This window comes from Alexandromys fortis, unplaced genomic scaffold (genome assembly GCF_014885135.2).
Source record: "Alexandromys fortis isolate MF-2015 unplaced genomic scaffold, M_Fortis_MF-2015_v1.1 scaffold_85, whole genome shotgun sequence".
NCBI lineage: Eukaryota > Metazoa > Chordata > Mammalia > Rodentia > Cricetidae > Alexandromys > Alexandromys fortis.
This window is the reverse complement of record NW_026067975.1, coordinates 4,075,101-4,089,099: the sequence shown is the minus strand read 5'-3', so window position 1 is coordinate 4,089,099 and position 13,999 is coordinate 4,075,101.

Below are 13,999 nucleotides of genomic sequence, written 5' to 3'. Positions count from 1 at the left end.
GGCGGGCAAATGGAGGCAGAAGGAGCTTCAATACAGAACAAATACATTTCCGGGTATTTCTTTTAAGGCGGGCAAATGGAGGCAGAAGGAGCTTCAATACAGAACAAATACATTTCCGGGTATTTCTTTTAAGGCTGTGGTGTCCACATGGAAATTTCGGTGAAACTTTTTGTTAAGGATCATTTCCTCGCATCGTAGAAAGCACACAATCAGAATGATTTTTCTTAGTCGAGACGATATGAATGTGCTAAACATTCTCTTTCATTCGGCTCACTTCCCTTCTGACTACTGAAGAAACACGCACACTGATTTGCAGGGCAGATGTGCAGAGGGAAGAAGGCGGGGGAGCCAACATTTCCCAAAACTTTTAACAATGTGCTAAAACTGTATTCGAGGGGAAAAAAAAGTATATTCAATAGCAAATCAAGAAAAATAAAGACAAAATTCTATGAAAGTGTTAGCTGCCCTTGAGTTACTTATCATGTTACCTTGGAAAGACCAAGGTGGCATTCAAGTGAGTTTTCTTTAATGGCTCATATGGTGGTGCTGGAGAGATGACTCAGTGGTGAAGAGCACTGGTTACTCTTCCAGAGGTGCCGAGTTCAACTCCCAGCAACCACATAACACCTCACAATCATCTCTAATGGGATCTGATGCCCTCACGCAGACCTACATACAAACACAACACTCATCAAAAAAAAAAAAAAAACTCATATGGTGCTTTAGTCAAAGGTTTATTGTACCTAATACATTATGTCAAAAAAGCCACCACAATATGAATAAATGATTTACATCTGTGACATGAGCCACCATGCACCGAAACTGTAGCTAGCATGAAAGAGGTACTGAGTCTTAACAGTTTTTTAATCACTTACTTAGCCTCATACATATTACCACGGATTTCCACACTCTGCAGCATAGTCCATCTAAGTGTAGTCACTTGACATTAGATGCTAAGGCGAGGATGCTGAGCTTTGCAGATCATGCTCCCGCCTCCCAAGGGGCAGCTTAACTGTCTACAGCTTCCACTTGGAATGTGCAGTCACTAGTGGACAAACAGTTACGATAGTGAGAAAACCCATGCTTAACATGCTTTTATATGGTTTCAAAGTGGTAAAATAAACTTACTTTCCTAATGACTTGATAAATAAAACAGAGGGGAAAAAATGAATGAACAGGCCTCTGTGGTCTTTCTTTCTTTTCTTTTTTTTTTTTTTTAAATACTAGTCATTTTATTCCTATAAGAATAAAGGAATTCAAGGTTGGGGAGATGGCGCCTGAGAAGTACCTGCCAAACGAGCATGAGGACCGAAGTTCAGCTCCCAGAAATTCACACAAACGCTAGGTTGCTGAGGTAGCCCGCCTGTCATGCCAGCACATGGGAGGATACAAGGCTGCCCAGGGACAAAATGACTAGCAGACTAAATGGGCAAGCCTCAGGTTCAAAAGTGGATCTTGTATCAGTAACTAGAAAGTCACTGAGAGAGACATCTGTCGTCAGCCTCTGGTCTCCACATATAAACACACGTGTGTGCTCACAGACACATGAACTACACACACACACACACACACACACAAACACAAAGAACGATTCTCCAAAACACTCTCATTTGCTAAGATATTGACAAGCTGGTCCAGAATATGTCCCTGATTCTGCTGGAGACAGGCGATGAGTGTGTGAAGGATGAGTTCCTATTGCTATGATGCTTCCTCTCTCCCAGTGTCCCATCTTTGTGACTCTAGTATACTTAGCCACAAGCAGAAACTCCCTGTACAAAGGGAAGGATCTTGCAAACGAGGCAGCACATACACGAATACATCTCACTCAGCTGAAGGCCTGCCAGAAGCCAAATTCTAAGCACCAACCAACCAACCAACAAGTAAAGAAAATGAAGCAGGGCAAGTGGGGAAGATCACCCTCAGGGACCTAGCCTTAAAAATATCACGTTGTTAGAAACTTGCCAAGAGGAAATTAATATCACAGAGAAAAATAAAACCTTGCCAAAAATTTGAACAAAGTTAAAAAGATCTGCAGACCCATTAAAAAAAAAAAATCTTTGGCCAGTAGCCCCAAATATAACCTGAGGTGACATATAAACCAAAAATGCTAACCTCATCTGATGGGTCATTTCCGAAAATGTGACTTAAAAGTGTATTTTTTAAAGAAAATATAAAACAGCTACAAATATTACTTTTATCTTTTGTCAAATGCAAATTTGGAAGTTTTAGTAAAACCATACATAAAGAAAGACTTACAGCCTGATGGCTTGGACTCATGTTTTCCTGCTATTCATTTTAGTATCACAAACCGCACAAAGAAAGGTGGTAGCATAACGTTTCTTAATTACGACAGAACTAGTTTTATAAAATACTTCGGAGGAAGAATGGGGATCTCAAATGGAATCCAAGCTCGTGAGCTATTTACTTAAAGTGGAGGAGGCGATTTCTTCTTCCAAAGATATGACATGAATCATTTTCTCTTCAGGGACCAAATTACCTAGATATGTTTTTGACAGCCTAGACGGCTTGTCGGAATAACAAAAGCATTGCTGAGGTCTGGAGAGCTTAACAATTTTCCCCATGATTGCCAAGATCCGTCTAGATCGTCAAGCTGGCAACGGCACATTACAATGCCGAGCTCGGATTTGTGAATTAAGAGCAGACAAAGGATTTTCTCCAAATCAGACTGAAGTCTCTGCGCTGAGAAAACTATGCATCTCAAAGGAAAATCAGAATCCTGAGAGAACTAAGATGCTTATCTTCCAGCTTAGAGTTTCATTGTGGTTAACATTACAAATACATTTCTTTCTTAGATTTAAATATTTCCTCACACATCCATTATGTTTAATTCTTCCTTTAAAATATATGTCAGACCACCGTGATGGATAGAAAAAGTATAAATACCTAAAGTAAACCCTAAAATAAGCATAAAAAAGAGATTCTGAAATATCGGCCATAAGTAGCTAAGTTATAGAATTTTACCAAGAAGAGACTGAAAGAGAACAAATGTACAATAAAGAAAGCACCAAACAGGACAGGAATTCCAGAGTCCTGCCACCGACTGCCTGAGTACATTGACTTTAAGCTCTCTTTGTCTCTTTTCTCCTCTTTTTGCAGAATAAAATAAATGCAATGAACTTAATGATACACCACCACTAATTTGGTCAACTAAATTCTGTTGACTTTCATTGGGAGCCACATGTAGTTACAGGCACCGTGTGGCACACATAATTCATGGTACTGTCTAAAATGGCCTTGTGGTTATATTTAGCAGTGTGTACTACTTGTCACCTAAGACAAATGTCCCCAGGATCCTTCACCAGGAAGCACTGCGTACAAAGAGGGCAATAGTAAATGCTTCCAAATTATTTAACGCATGTAGACGAAACAACATCCTACCACGCTCTACTGGCCCAAGCCAGTGCCAGGAACGATCTCAGATCCAAGAGTGAGAGGACAGAATCTACATCTTCAGAAGACAAGGAGAGATGTTTTATTGCAAAAGATGTTGGCTAGCAGATAGATAATATTCTATCTTCACAATTACTATATGTTTTGTGTTACCCCCCCCACACACGCACATAGAATATCAATTGCCAATGAAATACCATGGCATTTAGAGAAAACTGCATTGTCCTATGTTACTTTGGAAGGCAGTGTTTTGACTGGAAATACGATAAAAGAAAGGTGCATAAATACTATGCAATGCAGGTACATATATAATTTTAAAGGCGCATAGGTAATATATACTTTGCTAGCTACTTTTCTTGCCACCATGACCAAATACCTGAGAGAAGCAACTTCAAAGGACTAATTTTGGCTTTATCGCTTGAGATGGTACATGCTGGTTGGGCAGCTCTGCCTATGACGGAGGAAGCCCGGCAGCAGTGTTTGCTAGGTCCCAAATAAGGCAACTGACAACTTAGCCAAGAGTGAAGGTAACCGAAATCCCTCAGGCTCCATCCCTACTGCCCTCGGTCTACCAGCTACAGCCACGTCCAAAAGGTCCCCCAACTTTCCAAAAGAGCACCAGTAGCTGGGGACCACGAGTTCAAATGCATGCTGTGCCTATGAGGGAAATTTCACACTCAAATCAAAAGACACTCTAGTTTCCTTCTCTACTGCTATGATAGAACACCAACTAAAACCAGCTTTGGGGAATGGAGGAGGTGGTATTTGGCTTAGAGGTTATAGTTTATTACTGAGGCAAGCCAGGGCAGGAGTTCAAGGCAGCATCTGAGGCTGACCTGCTGCAGAGAGCCCATGGAGGGCACTGCCTAGTGGCTTCCTTCCAGGCTCATGCTCAAAGCTACCCTTGTTATACAATCCGGGACCACCTTCCCCAGGGTGGGACTGCCTCCAGTGGGTTGGACCATCCTCCATGAATTAGCAACCAAGAAAATGCCCCACGGACATGCTCAAAGGCCAATCTTGGGGCGGCAATTCCTCAGTTGTGGTCCCTCTTCCCAGGGGTCTCCGTGTCAAGTTGACGAAAACTGAGCAGCACGCACGCATAATCACCGCGTTATAGAAATGCAAAATGAAGATGAATATATCAAAACTAAAACTGCAGCAGGTAACAGTTCTCTGCACAGCTCATTAGGCTGGCTCTGATATGAATATATGGATATACTTGATGCATTATGCATGTATTATTTTGTAAAACTAAAATGAAAGTTTTATAAGGCTTTCTGAAACCCACATTCTTCATAAAACATACCGCCGAAGCTTATGTTTCAAAGTCCTCTCAAAGATGGTCCCTCAGTTATGGAAAATTCAGGGCCCACAGAACCTGGATTCAAGTGAACAAAAATATATATCTGCAATTCCTTCATAGGCAGCAGGGGAAATTTGCTGCTTAGAAACCATCTTCCTATTTTAATCCTTAGATGGATACCTAGTTTTTTCTTATTATTTGGATTATTACCCATTCAATACTAAGTAGGAGTTTGGATATGGTTTGTTCTCCAAAGTCTGGAAGCTTGGTCCTCAGTGTAACACCGCTGAGAGGAAGCAGAATCTGGGAGCAGGTGGAGATTGGTAGGAAGCAAAGAGGTCAGAGGTCACAGAGAACTAGTCTCAGAGAAATGAATGTCCATCTCTTAGGACTGGGCTAGTTGCTGCTGATCTCTGGTTTGGGATCAGCTCTACACAAGAGCAGGCTTATTTTATTTACATTTCTGTAATAAGCACATATAAATTCTACGCAATTATAGGTCTCGTCATTTTCCACACATCTATAATGTACTTTGCTCATACTTGCTCCCTATCACCCTCTTTTGTCCTTCAGAGTCATGATGGGAGCAGCCCCATGTTGGGGTTCCTTTATACACACTTTGCACCCCTCTCCTGCTCCTGCCACATGGCATCAACCGCTGTGCCACTGCAGCGCAAGGGCCTCTGTAGGTAAGGATATCCAGTTTCGTGTTTCTATGTCAAAGCCAGGAGATAAAATTGACCTCTTTTCTTCCTAAACTTCCAAGGCTTCGGTATTTTCCTTACATGAGTATTCATGCGGTGAGAACTGTCAGAGTACACGTCACCAGGGTAGAGACCAGAGGACAGCTTGTGAGAGTCAGCGCTCTCCCTCCACCGTGTGGGTTCTGGGAACCAAGCTCTCAAGCCTGGGGTCTGGTGCCTTTACGTGCTGGCACATCCCATCAGCCCTTGGTGTTTTATAATGAACAACACAAGACGGACTGAGAGAGGACCACTCTGAGACACATTCTTGACACCCGGTGACCCCACACTCAACACAGGCACCTTGGTACCTCATCTCTCTGTGGTTCTCTTAACCGCAATGGGGCGGTTTGGGGCACGGGAAAATAAATGCTGGCTCCTGAGGAGGAACCTGTGAGCAAGCTGTGGGTCTGAGAAGGCCACAATTAAAAACAGTTTGTCAACAGTAAGTAGAGTGTGTCTGCGTCTGCACTGAGCAAATGAAAGAAACTCTCAGAGAAGAAGGAGAAAGAGCAACAGTAAAGCAATGGCATGGAAGCGGGAACCCCGGAGGCAGAAAGTCCCTTAGGCTGGATCTTAGGAGATACAATCGCTCTGAAATGAGGAACGTAAATATAAACATAAAGAAAAACAGCCCAAGCAGGGCATTGGCAGGCATATTTTGGAAAAGTTTTCCTTACGATCTGGCTTCTCCCAACCCCCTCTTGGGAAAGCTCAGGGTTCCTTAAAGAGCAGAGAGTAGAGCTATTCCCAAGGAGGGTCAAGTCAAAGCTCAGCAGGGGTAAACCACTCACTGATATAAATACGCAGAGACTGGGCAGAGTGTAGGGAAAAAGAAGCGTAATTCAAGCTTCGCAATTAAGAGCTTGGAATGATCAGATTACGTGTGTGCGTGCATGTATGCTTGTGTGTGTGCATGTATGCATGCGTGCGTGCCTGCGTGCATGTGTGTGTGAAGTGCGACAGTGAAACTCACAATTCTGTAGACTGTATATAATGCTTAGAATAGTTGTAACATAAGGAGTTTGGGAACGAAGCTTTGTGCCCTGTGAACTAGACTGGAGACTCTAGAATTGGAGCACAGCCCTGGGCAGCCTCACTGTAGAACAGTGAACAGTCACTACAGTGGACAAGGAAGAATGGAGATTAGAAGAAAGAAATAAGAACAGTTCATGGAACTTCTGGGACGGGTGCGGCATGTGACTAGGACTGGCGTATATGGTGATACGTGTGTGGACACCAAGAGCCGGAGGCTGGACTCAGATACCATCATGGCAGCGTCCCCGTTCTGCAGTCTTGGGCTTTAAAGATTAGCTATACAGTACTTGGCACAAAGCCTATCACTCGAAATGTGTGCGTGAGGAGCGAAGCTATTTAAAATTATGTTCACAGAACAAACATAGTCTCTCCTGTTTTCTGACTCCTCGTCCCAGCATCTTCCCTTTCCACGCAGCAATGGATCCCTGCAGTTCCCCTCTCTCTTCCCCTTCCCCCCACAGTGCCTTGGAGCTGTTCTATGTCCTTTCCCAAACCTTACAAGGGTGACATTCAGCAGCTCTAAGCTGATTCTTTAAATTCATTTACAGTAGTTAATTTCTTCCTTACTAGCAACACAACCAAAGAACCCAGGGAGCTTTTGCACTTCCGCAATTTAAGCCTACGTGGACACTGGTATAGATGGGCAACGCCCAGTTCCCTTGAAGTCACTGCCACCCCCTTCCTGGTTCTGGAACAAGAAGAGACAACTCTGTACTCTCCCCGAAGGCACCTGTCAGATGTGTTGAAAGATGTGTGGTCGTTTAATGGCTCACTGGTGCTTCAAAATATCAAAGGCTGAATTATAACACGGCCTAACAATGTTAGTCCTAGACATATATCCCAAAGGATTAAAAGTAGGGACTTAAACAGATACCTACGTGTGCAATGGCATTCATTGTGGCACTATCTACAATAGGCAAAAGCTGGAAACTCAAGTATAAACCAATAGATCAATGCATGAACACATGTGATTTATATATGAAGTGGGTGTGAGCCAAAACGAGAAATATTGATATACAAGATGACGTGGGTGACACTTGAAAATAGTATGCTGAGAGGAGCCAGACACAAAGGATAATTATTGTCCCGTGAGCCCACGGTAAATTATCTACAACAGGCCAATTACCAGCTTGAAAATTACCAGCGACAGAGGAAAAGAGAAACGAAGTTATTTCTAAGTTTGAAACATTTTTGAGATGATGAAACATTTTGAAAATAGCGATGACGGTTGCACACAGCACGGCAAATATAATTTACGCTGTTGCAGTGGGATTTTAAATGGTGAAAATTTGCTAATTTTGTTTTGTATGTTTTCCAAAAAGTTAGAAAAACATATCACACTAGAACAAAAAATCCACAGTCTATCAACTGTTACAAATAGTTCCCAAGATTTGGGTATCTAAAATCATGATTTGTTTTGTAATCCAACGTCTAACACCAGCTAAGAGTGAGGCAGTATCTGTGGAGTGGTATCATTGCCATACCAGCTCTAATTTGTTATTCCTGTAGTTACTGGATATAGAATAACCTCTAAACATTTTGGTAAAAAAAAAAAAATTGTTGTGGGATTTTTGTTTTTTTTGTATGCTGTGAATATGTGTTACTCTCATTGGTTGATGAATAAAGCTGCTTTAGTCAATGGCAAAGCAGAATAGAGCCAGGTGGGAAATCTAAGCAGAGATACAGGAGAAGAAGGGCAGATTCTGAGAGATGCCAGTCAGCCGCCGAGGAAGCAAGACATGTAAAAAATGAGGTAACAAGCCACAAACCACATGGCCAAGCATAGATATGGGTTAATTAGAATGTCAGAGCTAACTAATAATAAGTGCGGGCCATCAGCCAAACATTTATAGGTAATACTAAGCCTCTGAGTAGTTATTTGGGAATTGGTGGGCAGGAAAGAAACCTCCAGTTACAAAAATTCATTCATTAATCCCCGCATTTGGAAGGCAGAGGCAGATGGATCTCTGATTGCAAGGCTAGCCTAGTCTAAGTAGCAGTGTTCAGGACAGCCAAGGCTATATAAGGAGACTCTGTATCAAAAACAAATTATTCGAGAAGCAACTGAGGCAAAATACAGGTCCTAGTTTCCATGTTCTTGTCTGAAATCCAGTTGTATCTGCCAATACACTGAGAAAGCAACGAGACTTATAAATTGGTGGTATGGGTTGCAAAACACTGTAAAGACAGGACTGGGGCACTCTTGGGAATTGTGGCTTCTGTTCTTGAAGCCTGGGACAATCCAGTGTGGAAAGCGCATGTGCAGGGGAAGAGGGCAGGTGAGCACCAGACAGAGAAAGCTTGGCACTTACTGCAGCTAGTCATTTTCCTTGTTTTACCCTTTAGGTATAGACAAGAGTCTAAACAAACTCTCTCAAAATACATAAAAAGTCAAAATCCTAAGTTTGAAGGAATGATTGTGTCTCCATTTAGTATGGGCAAGGAAAAGAAAACAGATTCTCCACACCCAAAACTACTACATGGCCATTGAACTCACCGGTAACGCTAGGAGCCTCAAGTTGGAGCCAGTGTAAGGGGAAGACCTGACTCCCTGTCTCTCCAGCATGTAGGTAGAAAGTGTGAGTATTCCCAACTTCCCTCCCCCCCCCCCCCCCCCCCCCCCCCCCCCCCCCCCCCCCCCCCCCCCCCCCGTTGCCCGTGACTCACTCACTGGTATCCATGGAATAGACAACAGTGCTGGGTTTTTTGTTTTTTGTTTTTTTGTTTTTTTGTTTTTTTTTTTTTTCCCCACTTTCCCTTCCCTTTTAAAAAGACGACTGTCTCATGAATCACCAACCATCAGCTTTCCTGTCTGTGTGACCCAAGGGGAGCTCCCTGCACGTGCTGACAAAGGAACTCTGGTTTTCCAACCCCCGCCTGCGCCTGCATAAGTGACAGTTGATGCTAATGTGTCGCATCTTTGTCAACAGACTGAGAGACGGTCACCCCGCCCCCCCCCCTCAATTCTTGCATCTATCTCTTATTCTAAATCACACAGGAAGGTAAAGGGCTATTGTTTTCTCAAGCCTCACAGACTAGCTACTAAGACAGTGCAAAAAAAAAAAGGCACGGATAAAAGATTTTTATGCATTAATAGCAGTAAAAATTAAAGGTCATTCAGTAAAGGTTAATCTAGTTTGGGAGAGTAAGAAGCCCACTTTCATTTACTATTGGGGGGGCATTTTAAAAATGAGATGAAGATCTCCACAGGACAGTTTGGAAGCTAACCCGAGGAACAAGTGGTAAGGGCCTCTGGATGGGCAGTTCGACTTCTTACAAGGTACTCATCCATGGACGGGCTGTTTGTGGAAGGATATTTCAAGCAGCCTGTTTAATGAATATGGAATGTGATTCGACAAATGGCTAAGCAAAACACGGCATGTTTTGATGCATAGTTTACAGTGACTTACAAGAGGGTTTCACTGTGGCCCATAGCCTGACTCCCAGCTGTGTTGCTACAGTAGCTATTAAAAACTGTGGCACAGGTACAGGAGACAGTCAAAGGGGAAGAGGCACCCCTGTCTCTAGATCCACCCAGGTGTTCCTCCTCACCTGCCAGCACTTTCCTACTTCCTCACTGAAGACCCAGCCACGCCAAGAGAACTCAGCCTCACTCTTCCTCCTCTGTATTTGCTCTGCTTTCTCAGGGAGGAGCATGGAAACATGGATCTGATGTTGATGAGTTTGCATATTTAGTTATATTTTTACAGTTTCTTTTAGAAACCCCTAATCCTTAAGTCATAGTTACTAGTTTCATATAGTATTTAACCTGTTTTTTTTTGGGGGGGGGGGTTGCAGGGTTTCACTCTGTAACAGCCTAGATTATCCTGAAACTTTTAATTTCCTTTCTTGGCCTCATGAGTGCTGGATTACAGGTGTGCCCCACATGTACCAGACAAACTTAAGTGTTAAGTATCCCACCATGAATAGAGATTGCTGTATCAATTTATTAAGTTATCTCTTCACTGAAGATGATCCTAAATGAATCCAGAGTCTGGCAACAAGTAGCCAAAGGCCGTCATTGTAGATCTTTTACATTGATTTGGATAATTCAATAAAAACGGGCAACTTAGTTCCATATGGGAGTTTAGAAATACCTACTCTTCAAATATGTCCCCTCCCCTGCACAAATTATTATTTTATTTTTTTCCATAGCTGACTCTGAACATCCTGTGAAGTACAAGGAGCTCAAACTTGGAATCTTCATACTAAATAATAGCTTTGGCCATTTCCTGTGAACCACAGGGTGGGTATTCTAAAAAGAAGACTCTGCTGAAAGACTCTCCCCAGCTAAAGCTGGGAGGTAGAAGCCACAGATGGCTGAGTGCCAGCAACTAGCAAGAAGCCAGTTCATGAATCCTGAGTGATGTTCCGTGTTTCTCTTCAGGCAAAGCATCGATGCTTGTTTGGGACTACAACATATGTGTAGCACTTTATACTTCCAAAGGGTTTTTCCATATACTATCCAACCCTGCCCAATAATCTCATAATCGGAGGCAAATAGGCATTCTACAGTTTCAGACTGAGTACCTGTCTGACAGACATTCAATAGCTTATCCAAGTCACAACTGGATCAGACTCTCCACGGCTTTACACAGTTCAGTGGCATGCTAGCTTTTTTTTTTTTTTTTTTAAGTTGTATTTTCAATGGCACAGAGATCTTTCCCTTGGGAACAAAGGGGTATCAAGTGCTTGCGGTTTCTATTTATACTTTTAACAGCAGGCCAAGATTCGTGTATGGGGTTGGGGAATGTGTGTGGAGGCCACAGGACAATCTTCGGTGTCATTCGGTGTCGTTCTGATACTTGTCTGGCAACCTCCTTACTAACTGAGCTATCTCCCTGGTCCAGACCACCAAGGATTTTTCAATTAAAAACCAGTAGTGCTAGAGAAAGATAAAAACTACCCACAAAGCCTAATCACTTCTTAATTACAACATTGATTTCTCTGCTTTCCCAAGACAAAACTGCCTGCAACTTCTGATCCTCCGTTTATACTACTTCTCAAAATATTTGAAAATAATTTGCCTTTAAAAAAAATCACACAAGAACCACAATGTTTCCTACCAATAATGGGAAAATCAAAGCAACCCAAATCTGCTATATTACTAGAAAAATATGAGCACTGTTTAAAACTCCACAAGATATCCTTCAAGAATGGTTACTGAAACAATAGGAAACACACATTATAAGGCAAATCTCAGGAAATAAACAATTGTGGGCAGATGTTTTCATCACCCTTCTTCACTCTTTACCCATCCCAAATTAACAAGTCATTCTTCCAAAATGGAGATAACCCACATCCACAGTATAACTGAGTATAACCACATAGTTATGATAGCTTAAAGATGGGTGGGTGGGACAAGAGAGACAGCCCACTGGCTAAGAGCACTTGCTCCTGCAGAGGACCCAGGGTCAGTTCCCAGTACTCACGTGGTGGCTCACAACTATCTGTAAATCCAGTTCCAGGGAATCCAACTCTCTGACATGTGCACTGAGTCCATACACACATACGAGCAAAACACTCATAAAATACAACTTGAAAATAAAAAAAAAACTAAAAATATGGGTGAAGGCATCTTACGAGAAAGTACGACTAATAGCCAATGTCCTTGAATACAAAGAGAAATTGGTTCCTTAGTGATACTGCAGTTCCCACTGGGTTATTCACCTCTCGGTACTATGAGAGGATGCAGAAAATAACACAAACACGGTAGCATTTGTAATGATGTGCACCCTAAAGGGACAGACTTTAAGTCTATACTGTTTGTATTCAGGGGTCAAGGTACGGCCTATAGCTGCAAGACATGAAAGAAAGTAAAACTCTAAGGCAGCCTCCTAAAGACAGACTTAGTGAAGGGATGCTGGGGCACCTACCTACCTGGTATCTCATGGTTTGAGGTCAAAGAGAACAAAGCCCTACCATTTCTTTAAGAACTGACAGTTCTCTTATTTTCTATCCTCTTCTCCCTTTTTGTCTTTGTTACCTCGTCTGTTGGGATTCTTTTATCTCTGTTACTATAAATTCTCCCTTCCCCAAATTTATAATTGGGAAAACGCATGATTTGTCCTTTTACAATATGATCTTCATCCCACCATACACTTTTAGCCCTTAAAAAGTTGCAGACCATGGGAACATTGGAAAAACTGTCCAGGCCCGTCAGGGACCAGTTAAAAAATTGGGCCCAGCTTTTCTACCTTTTGTAACTATGGGTAAGTAATCTTACAAAAGGAAAACATTCTTGTTCAAATCTTAGACTTACAGATAACACTATATATTAGTAATTTATAGCTTGCTTGGCATAAACTAGCATAATAGGTATTTTAGGGCTTCAACATGTTCAAGTGGAAATGTGAAGCTGATGAGGCTACCCAGGTGTCATTCTGTTGTTTAAATTTTCATTCAAGAGATTTTCTCAAGCTGCAGAGCTGGTGTTTGCCTTTCTTTTACCTCTTTTAATGCTATTGTTTTTCCATACAGCTTTTTGAAGAAAATCGTGTCATTTAGTGTTTGGAACTCAAAATCTGAATTCTGACTATACCCAATGCTACCCTTTTATTAGTTTCCTCTGTTACGTGTACTTTCTATTAATGGACAGATTAGAGATGTGGCCAGATTCCATCTTACTGGTTGGTTTTTGACATAGGTGTCACTGGGCACTTGCCATGGAGTCATACCAGACCTGTCATTGTAAGGTTGGACTGCGGGCCCAATAACCATCCTGATCCACGAGTATGTTCCCCATCACCTTTTCAATAAATAGCTTCAATATGACCACCACGTAGATTTGCTAATGCATCAGGAATTTCAACTTTGTGCTAACACTCTTTTAATTAGAATTCTAGATGTTCTGCAAAATTTCCTGGTATCATTAGATTTTTCCAGAGATAAGGCAGGGTGCTTCTTTTTATTCTATCCACGAGTTTCCCCAAGAACTTCACTACCCTCTCAAAGATGGCGTAACTGGTGTGCTGTTGTGGACTGCTGCTTCGGTACCACTTGAATTCAGAGACTGACATCTGGACTGTGTCTCAGTCCACTTCGGCTACCTTCTCACTTGGTCATGACAATGTTCCATCTATTCAGCCTGTGGTTCAGAATTCTTGTAGTTGAAGTATTTATGAAACACTTTCTGCTTTGGCAATACTGAGGCATTTCGTTCATTTTTGATTGGTTATAATGTGGCTTTGTTGGAAGGTAACACACCTGAGGTGTACTCCTGAATCAAACGACAAAGCTAAATTTGCTTCAAAGAAAAGTTTGGTAATGTTGACAACTTTGGAAGTTAGTATAATAGCTATGAACATTATAGAATTCTCTTATGGGCATTTGAAAATTCCTAAGCTCCTCCCTCCCCCCACAACCCTAGATCTTAGTGGTAGGTTTTAAAAGGCCATTATTACAGAAAAACAGAACATACATTTTGAGCTCAGCTTATACCCAATCAAAACAGTTTCCAAAGATTGAAACAAAAGTGTTTATAAGGGGACAGGAATAACTA